This window comes from Grammomys surdaster, unplaced genomic scaffold (assembly GCF_004785775.1).
Source record: "Grammomys surdaster isolate TR1022 unplaced genomic scaffold, NIH_TR_1.0 217, whole genome shotgun sequence".
NCBI lineage: Eukaryota > Metazoa > Chordata > Mammalia > Rodentia > Muridae > Grammomys > Grammomys surdaster.
In genome coordinates, this window is record NW_021604662.1 from 2,986,031 (window position 1) to 2,994,686 (window position 8,656).

At 45.2% G+C, this 8,656-nt stretch overlaps 1 non-coding gene across 1 annotated transcript; it reads right to left on the reverse strand.

The window, feature by feature from the left end:
- Positions 1–5,276: 5,276 nt before the first annotated feature.
- Positions 5,277–5,335, reverse strand: LOC114625445. The gene has a single exon (XR_003712082.1). It is a non-coding gene; the product is annotated as a U7 small nuclear RNA (small nuclear RNA).
- Between the last annotated feature and the right edge of the window lie 3,321 nt (positions 5,336–8,656).

The window sequence follows — 8,656 nt, forward strand, 5'->3', positions numbered from 1 at the left end:
AAAGAAAGAAAGAAAGAAAGAAAGAAAGAAAGAAAGAAAGAAAAACTCTAGATCTGGGGCCTGTGTTCTGTCTAACAAGTCATCCCCACAACTTCTACTATATCCTGAGTTTACTATTCTGAGTAATAAGTTCTTCTGGGATTGACTTCAATGTTTTCCCCAGAGAGGGCTGTCTTCTTCCATTTTTACCTGGCCAACAACACAATATCATACTTCACCATGGGGATTAATAAGCAAAAACTGACAGCTATGGAGACAACCCAATCACAACAAGGAGGAAGCCCATTTATTGTATTTTTTTATTAAGGGTACATTGTTGCTCATTTATTTTGTATTGGTTATTTTATTTATTTACATTGCAATGTTATCCTCCTTCCAGGTTTCCCCTCCACAAACCACTTATCCCATCCCCTCCCCCTGCTTCTATGAGTGTGCTCACCCAGCCACCCACCACCCACTCCCACCTCACTGCCCTAGCATATCCCTATGCTGGGGCATTGAGCCTCCACAGGACCAAGGGCCTCCCCTCCCACTGATTCCAGATAAGGCCATCCACTGCTACATATGCAGCTGGAGCCATGGGTCCCTCCATGTGTATTCCTTGGTTGGTGGTTGAGTCCCTGGGAACTCTGGGGGGTCTGGTTGGTTGATATTATTGTAATTCCTATGGGGTTGCAAACCCTTTCAGCTCCTTCAGTCCTTTAATTCCTCTACTGGGGACCCTGTGCTCAGTCCAATGGTTGGTTGCGAGCATCTGCCTCTATATTTTTCAGGCTATGGTAAAGCCTCTCAGGAGACAGCTATATCAGGCTCCTGCCAGCAAGCGCTTCTTGGCATCAGCAACTTTAGTATTCTATCTAAACTCCACCTCCACAGTTACTTGGCAGCAGCCAGGTATGCTCCTCCCCGTCCTTCTTTTCATTGGTGCCATGACTCTAGTGGACATCTGCAGGTTTTCATCAGACCAGCGCTCACTAACCTAGCCTAGAACTGGTAAACTTCCCCATACCCCACTGGCCAGAGTCCACATGGTCCCAGGAAAGATTTCTTGAGCTCAGAGCTAACCCTGTCCTTCCCTGACCTCATTCTAGGATGGCTCCCCTTGGATGAGACACTTCCCCTCTCCTCTGGAGACAGTTTCTCATGGCTGAGTACCCCAGGCCAGGCCTGGACAGACTGCTTTCTCTCAGGAGCACTGGCTCCAACTATAGTCCCCAGCGTGTCTCTCCCAAGGGCCAGCCTTTTGGGAGCTTCCCCCTTCAACTTCTCCGTCATATGCTGCTGACTGGACCCATTTAGTTCCGCCAGCTTGCCTGGAAAGCAGCGGGTTCAGCACTCAGCTTGCTCCCTTGCCCTCTGTGGTTCTTAGCTCTCTGCTCTGGGTCTACTCCTTGCCAGGGACCTCTCTGAGACTTGCTTCCCCATGTACGCAGCCACCAGCGCAGACGGCTTAGCTGCCCGAGCATGTGAGAGAGGCGCTCTCTCTCCTTCTCTGCCCGGGGCCTGTAAAGTGAGTGTTAGCAGTGCCTACCGTAACAAAAATAACAGGAACGTTGCTAATACAGGACATGCTTGCTTTTCCTTACTCACTGCAGCTGCCAGAGGCACTGGGCAGCGACTTCCGGCTGCTAGCAGGAAGTCCCCCCCTGCTGCCGCTGCCGCCCAACCTGCCAATTATACGATTGTATGCCACTATTGCCAGCTTTCTTATTCTTTCTTATTCTTTCTTATTCTTTCTTCTTTGCTAATATAAAAATGTGCTTTTTCTACATACACAACCTGCCAAAGTTACTTAAGACTCTTTCTTAACCTGCCTCGATAGATTTTTACTATTGCTATTGAATTCTATTCAGTTACAACCAATCCTTATGGCTCTCAATCTTGTCAGAAGTCTGCTAACAGTATTTTTTAAGTTTATGGCTGACAGAATTCCCAAAGCCTCTAACAGTTAGCCCAAGATGGTTTCAGAAGACTTGGGCTCCTAGAAGATACAGCCTGGATTGTATGCAAACAAACACAGTGGACTAAACGGGACGCCCTGAGTCAAATGACTTGGCTAAATCAAGGTAAGTCATTTCTCATGTCACGTGTATCCATTCCACAGAAAAAAGCCCTGTGCTTCTATGCTTGGAAGTCAAACTAACTTCGCCCAAGATACAATGGAGACCATGGGAACTGTTGGCTAGTGGACTCTGTCACTTTTAAAAAATAATATATAACTGGTAGATTATTGTTTACTCTTTCTCAGACTTCTGACTACATTGACAGCTAAGCTTCCACAGACATTATCTGTTACCTCATTACCTAACCTCAGTTGCCATCAATTAAATGCTTCATATTTCCTCTTCTTGATATGCCACTGTCCTAAATTATCTGAGTTCCTATAAACTTGCCTAACTCTAATAAAACATTCCACTATACGATCCAGCAAAGGTTCATCTTAAAGACTGCTTGTGTTGCTAACCTATGCTGTTATGTCTTTTGTAAACTTATAAGCTACAGGAGACCCACTCAAATCTACCTCTCATGGACCAAATAGATGCCATCCAGATAAGTACATCTGCCTAAAGTTCCCACTTACTACCTATTCCAAAGGGTGGGATCCCTCTGGGTTTCAAGTGTGTACATCTTAGAAAAATTTGTTTCTCCCAAGTGTTCTTAATCTTATTCCCTACATCTTGTCAAGTACAGGTGCATCTAGAACAGCTCCAGAGAAGCAACTTCCAGATGCTCCATCTCCTGTCACACACAGCTGCTTCTACTGGACCTGTTCCTTCTGACCTATCCTCAGATGGCTCCATAGACCCTAGACAGCAGGGTCAAACATCCCCCATACCCATTCTTTCAGGTTCCCCCTAAAGACACATCGCCCCCAATACCAACAGGAAGTAGCCAGATTTCCGACGACCCTATTCCTGCTTCACCGTCACCTCTTTCTAATTTTTCTTTTTTAATTAAGCCAAAATGTGAGAATGTTAGTATTCTGTCTAAACTCCACCTCCACAGTTACTTGGCAGCAGCCAGGTGTGCTCCTCCCCACAATTACCTGGCAACAGGCAGGTAGACCTGCCCACTATGAAAGGGGCTGCCTGCCCCCTCCTCTCTCTCTTGCTCCCCTTGATCCCTCTGCCTGCAGGTTCTCTGCCCCCTCTCCCCTCTCCTCCCCCTCTCTCCACGTGGTCATGGCCGGCCTCCACTTCTCTCCTCTCTCTCTCTCTCTCTCTCTCTCTCTCTCTCTCTCTCTCTCTCTCTCTCTCTCTGTCTCTACTACCCTCCAGGCTCCCCTCCCCATGCCCTGAATAAACTCTATTCTATGCTATACTGTTGTGTGGCTGGTCCCTCAGGGGGAAGAGATGCCTCAGCATGGACCCAGTGAGACATCCCCTTCCGTCATTGGTCCCCATCCATCTTTTCAAGCAATATTGACTGGGTTTGGACTACATATGAGATGAAACCCACTTATCGTAAAGACCAGAACCTGAAGAAGAACAATTAGTGATTTCTGTTCCTTGTCGTACAGATTAAAAATAGGAGCTCTTTTTTTTCCTTTCTCATCCTCACTGGATAACAGTGTTGACAATACCTTACAGACACAGCAGATTATGACCCATTAACCCATATGTAAAATAAAGCAAAAAGCACTTGATTGAATTCTCAGTTCTGAAGTTGGCAGTAGTCCTCATTTCCTATCTAGATGCCCTATTTTCAGAGGCTCTTGGATGAATCATTAAATATCCAAAGAAGATAACCAAAGGATATAGGGTCTGGAAGAATTTTTTTCTCATATATGGAGTAGGTAAAAGAGCTAGAGGGTTTGAACCAAGAAAGCTAACCCCTAGGAGTCAATAACCACAATTTTCAACTTTTGAAGAGGAAGGGGAAAGCAGAGATAGTCTCCTGGCCAGAGTGCAGAATTAGCAATTGGATTTTACATTTCCATCACATACTTATAGAACCTAATGACCATTATAATATTGGAGGAAAACATATAAGTAGATGGGCCATAAGGTTATATGAAGCTTGAAGAAGGTAGAGAACTTGTCCAAGGGAACACAGTTTAGTTTAATAAATCTAGTTGGAGTCATACATGTGACTCTTCCATCCCTTTATCATTTCAGGAGTCTCAAATCACAGAGATTTCCTTGTTTCCCCTTATGGGAAGAAGGTCCTTGCTACATGACACCCCCCCAGCTTGTTTGCACATTTGTGAAGAGACAACAAATATGCCTCTCCCAGGAGTCACCATCAACTCTTGATAGGCTGGACAGTGGTCAGTATATAGACATGACAGTTCCCTGTGCAAGTTATTCAGATCATTTCCTGAGCTCACTTGCTGGACTCAGCCAGCTATTTTCTGTGGGAGCACGTGTGATGTTGCATTATTTGGATTTCTGCCTCCCCTCACCTGCTCATACCTACCTCTTCTGGGACTATGTCCCACTAAATTACTTTCTCAGAACTATCATGGTAGAATACACACCACTACAAAACCCTACTCAAGGTGTATTGAAACTTTGGAGAAGGGGGAGGCAAACATCTTTTATCCCCTGGTCAGACAAGTGCTACGGATACCACATACACAGGCATATATCGAGCCAATGACATACCTGTACCTGAGAGTCAAGACAGCCTCATATTAAAAGGCATCTCTTCCTCTCCAACCCATCAGTCTTTCAGTACTATTCTGGAAGGCAAAATAAACTCCAGAGTAGTTTCAGATGCACATGACACTTTCTCTTAAGACTTGTCTACAGGTACCATATACATGGTTTGCTTAAAGTCTTTTTTCTACTGGATTGATTTATGCTCTATCAATCAAAGAAACAGCTCTTGCCTCAAAGAAATAGAAGAGACAGTTTTAATCTGAGGGGGATTAGAAGAAATGTTGAATCTGAAACTAAATCTGCATGACCATAGCCCAGGCACAATGATTTACGTTTCCCAAAGTTCCAACCAACAAAGAAAGTGATAGTGGACCGAATACTTTGGTGGGTACATCAGGTAGGTAGGTAGATGTGTGGGTTGCCGCAAAGAGGAAAATTCTGCTCTAGTGCCATGTAAACCTTGGCTTGGATGGGAATTCTGAGGAAGGGGTGCTGGGGAGCAGCAAAAAAAGGACTTGAGTTAATCGTGGGTACAAGCTCTGTGTTGGGTTCTCAACAGCTCTCCCAGAGATCTCCAGACAGCTAAGCTCTTACTAGAAAAAAATCTAAAACTCTCTGGATAACACATGGGTTTTCCAACCAAAGTCAGAAAAGCTCCTAGAAAAAAAATTCTTGGGTTTTCCAAAGTCAGAAATGCTGCTAGACAAATTCTAAAAGAGCTGTGTTCCCTCTCCACACAGTTCTCTGTCTGAGGCACTCTCCTACAGACCATTGACCAGTCTTTTATTTGCATATCAATTCAGTCATTTATTTCAGGTTCCCTTTTGATTATCCCAGGAATCAGCATTTTATGACCTTAGCCCATTGATTTTTTAGAAGAAGACAGCAAGTACATTTATTTTCAACATGGCAAATGAATTCAGAGATCCACCTGCCTTTGTAAGCACAGACAACAAATTACCCAAGATAGATCTCTTCTTAAATTAAAATTAGAGGGAACGGTTTTTGAAAGACTTGTAGATACTGAAGACCCCCCCCCAACTCAGGGGAGACCCTCACTCAAGTCTCGGGATGTCATGACTATCCAATAACTCGCAAGACACCGAAACTGGATGCAAACAGCAGAGGCTTTACTCGGGAGGAACAGCGGCTGTTGGTCAATTCGTTTGCTCACGCAGGAGCTGAATTGACCCTGACTGCTGGTCTGAGAATAGTTTTTAAAGGGGAAAACCACAACCCAGGGGATAGGGAGGGAGCGAAGGGTTGCTAAGGAGACATAACATAAAAACAGCAGAAAATTCCAGAGGAACCCAACCTGTGTAAGTCAGGGTCATGTGAAAACACTCTGTACAGTTATTTTTCTCAGGAATGTGGTCCTGCCCTGTCATTGTGGACTTGCCCAGTCATTGTGGTCGCCAGTTTCTTGGTTCTACCTAGCTGACTTGCATTCTTCTCTTTCTTTAACTCAGGCCTGTAAATTTACTAACTTTAATTCAGATGGGGGTCCTGATCTTTTTCTGTAATTTTTGCCTCCTTACAATACCATGGTAATATCGGATAAGGACTGGTGTCCCTCCTCCTCCTGGGACTTTATCACAGTCACTGCTAATTGTACACATCATAAAACAGGAAGCCAGGGAAACCCAGATTGAACTAACATTCCAGACTGTTCAGATTGGTGTCACCCACTTCATATCCAATTTACAGACCAAGGAAAAAAGAATAGCAGATGGGCCAGTGGCCATTCTTGGGGTCTAAGGCTTTACAAGGAGCGCTTTGATGGTGGCCTACCATTTACTATAAAGTTGTTGATACAACCGCCTGGTGGGCCGACAGTGCCTATTGGATCAAATTATGTCTTAAATCCCTTGCCCCCACAAAATGGCCCTCTAATCTTGTTCCTACCCTTTACCCCACTACTTCCCCTCCTTCTGATGACACCTTTAAACCTGATACTTGACATTTTATTCTTGAGGTCGTTAATAGGACCTTTTTAGTACTAAATCATTCCCACCCTGAACTCACCGAATCCTGTTGGTTATTCTTGTCCACCCTTTTATGAAGGAATTGCTGTGAGTTCTGAAGGTACTAAGACCTAAGATTCCTCCTTATGCAGGTGGAATCAAAAGCAAGATGCAACGCTAACACTGAGCACAGTTTCAGGCCAAGGACTGTGTGTTGGTAATAAGGTCCCTTCCACCCATGTTCATCTTTGCAATAAGATAATTCCCTATGCCTCTTCTTCCTCTGCCTACCTTCTTCCCACAAATGATACTTGGTGGGCTTGCAGCGATGGTCTTACACCTTGCATTTATATTTCAAATTTAGTGACTAACAAGACAGTATTTTGCATACTTGTACAGTTGATTCCTAGCTTAACCTATTATACTGAAGACGGTTTTGCTCCGCGTGGGACCCTGTTGCTGATCATGCCCTGCTTAGGACAAAGCGTGAGGTTATAACAGCCATTACCTTATCTGTCCTACTTGACCTTGGTGCTGCTGGGGCTGGGACCGCATAACTTCTCTAGTCTTTCAAATAGGCACTGAAAGATTTTGGCGTGCAGCTTAGACAGACAACACGAGACCAGCCGGTTCCACGAAGGGAGGGGGTTTATTCAGGGCAGAGGGTGGGAGAGAAGCGGAAGAAGATGGCCTGGAAAGAAGAGAGAGAGGAGAGAAGTGGAGGTCGGCCATGACCACGTGGAGAGAGTGAGAAGGGAAGGGGCGAGGGGCGAGGGAGCAAGGGAGCAAGAGAGTGAGGAGGGGGCAGGCAGCCCCTTTTATAGTGTGCCAGGCCTACGTGCCTGTTGCCAGGTAACTGTGGGGAGGAGCATACCTAGCTGTTGCCAGGTAACTGTGGAGGTGGGGTTTAGACAGAATACTAACAGGCACTACTCAGAACTTCCACAGGCCATTGACAAAGACATCAAACAGCTAGAGATTGGCATCACTAATCTGGAAGAATTCCTCGTTTCACTGTCTGAAGTGGTCCTCCAAAATCGCAGAGGGTTTGAACTGTTTTTTCCTTCAGCAAGGGGGACTTTGTGCAACCCTCAAAGAAGAACGCTGTTTTTACACTGATCACACCAGGGTGGTCAGAGATAGTATGGCTAAAGTTAAAGAGGGGTTAGAAACCCACAGGAGACAGTGAGATCAAGAAGAGAGGTGGTTTAAAAACTGGTTTTCTGCCTCTCCTTGACTCGCCATCCTTCTCCCTTCCGTTCTGGGGCCTGTGGCCGGTGTCCTTCTCTTGGCTTTCAGCCCTTGGGCCTATAAAAGGCTTACCAGCTTTATAAAAGGACAAATTAACTCCATGGCATCTAAACCTCTACAAGTACATTATCATAGACTCGATCTGGCTGATAGAGACCTGGCTGAGCCTTTCAATGATTTATCTCCTTGAGGAGCTGCATAAAACTCAGATTTATGTTCACCTGCCTGGGAGTGGGTACCTGCAAGGGGTGCATGACTAAGTACCGCAGGGAGAGGACCCAAATTGTCCGCTTCTGAGTCCCCCATGAAGCCAACTTGACTGCATAGAGGTTGGCATCGGTTCCTTTCTTGATCTGGTCCTGCTGGGAAGATCTGCAGAGTCCGACAAGACTAAAATCCCTCTCCTCCCTAAAAGACACCAGTGAAAGATACTTGGAGGGGCAGGTCAATACTTCCCCACTCTGGTTAATGCCCATTCATCTTCATAATGCGATCATCCCTAGCTACTCACTGGCCTCATAAAAATTATTAACAAGGGAGGAGATGCAGGGAGCCAAACCCATAAAATTACTCGTTGTTCTGGAAAGACTAGTCAGTTAAAGTACAAGATTGAGAAAGGACATTTGAGGTCTCAGGTCCGAGGAATCGAAAGAAAGTCTGATATTTCCCAGAAGCTGTTTACAATAGTGGGATGGTCTTGGGCAATGAGGCTATGACAGTGGGATGGCCTGAAGCAATCATCCTTCCCTAACCTCCCTGTTTTGCTATGCCTTTATAACCTGCCACCGGTTAATAAAAGTTAAGAGCTTATTCAGAATCCTAGACTTGCTCTCCTTC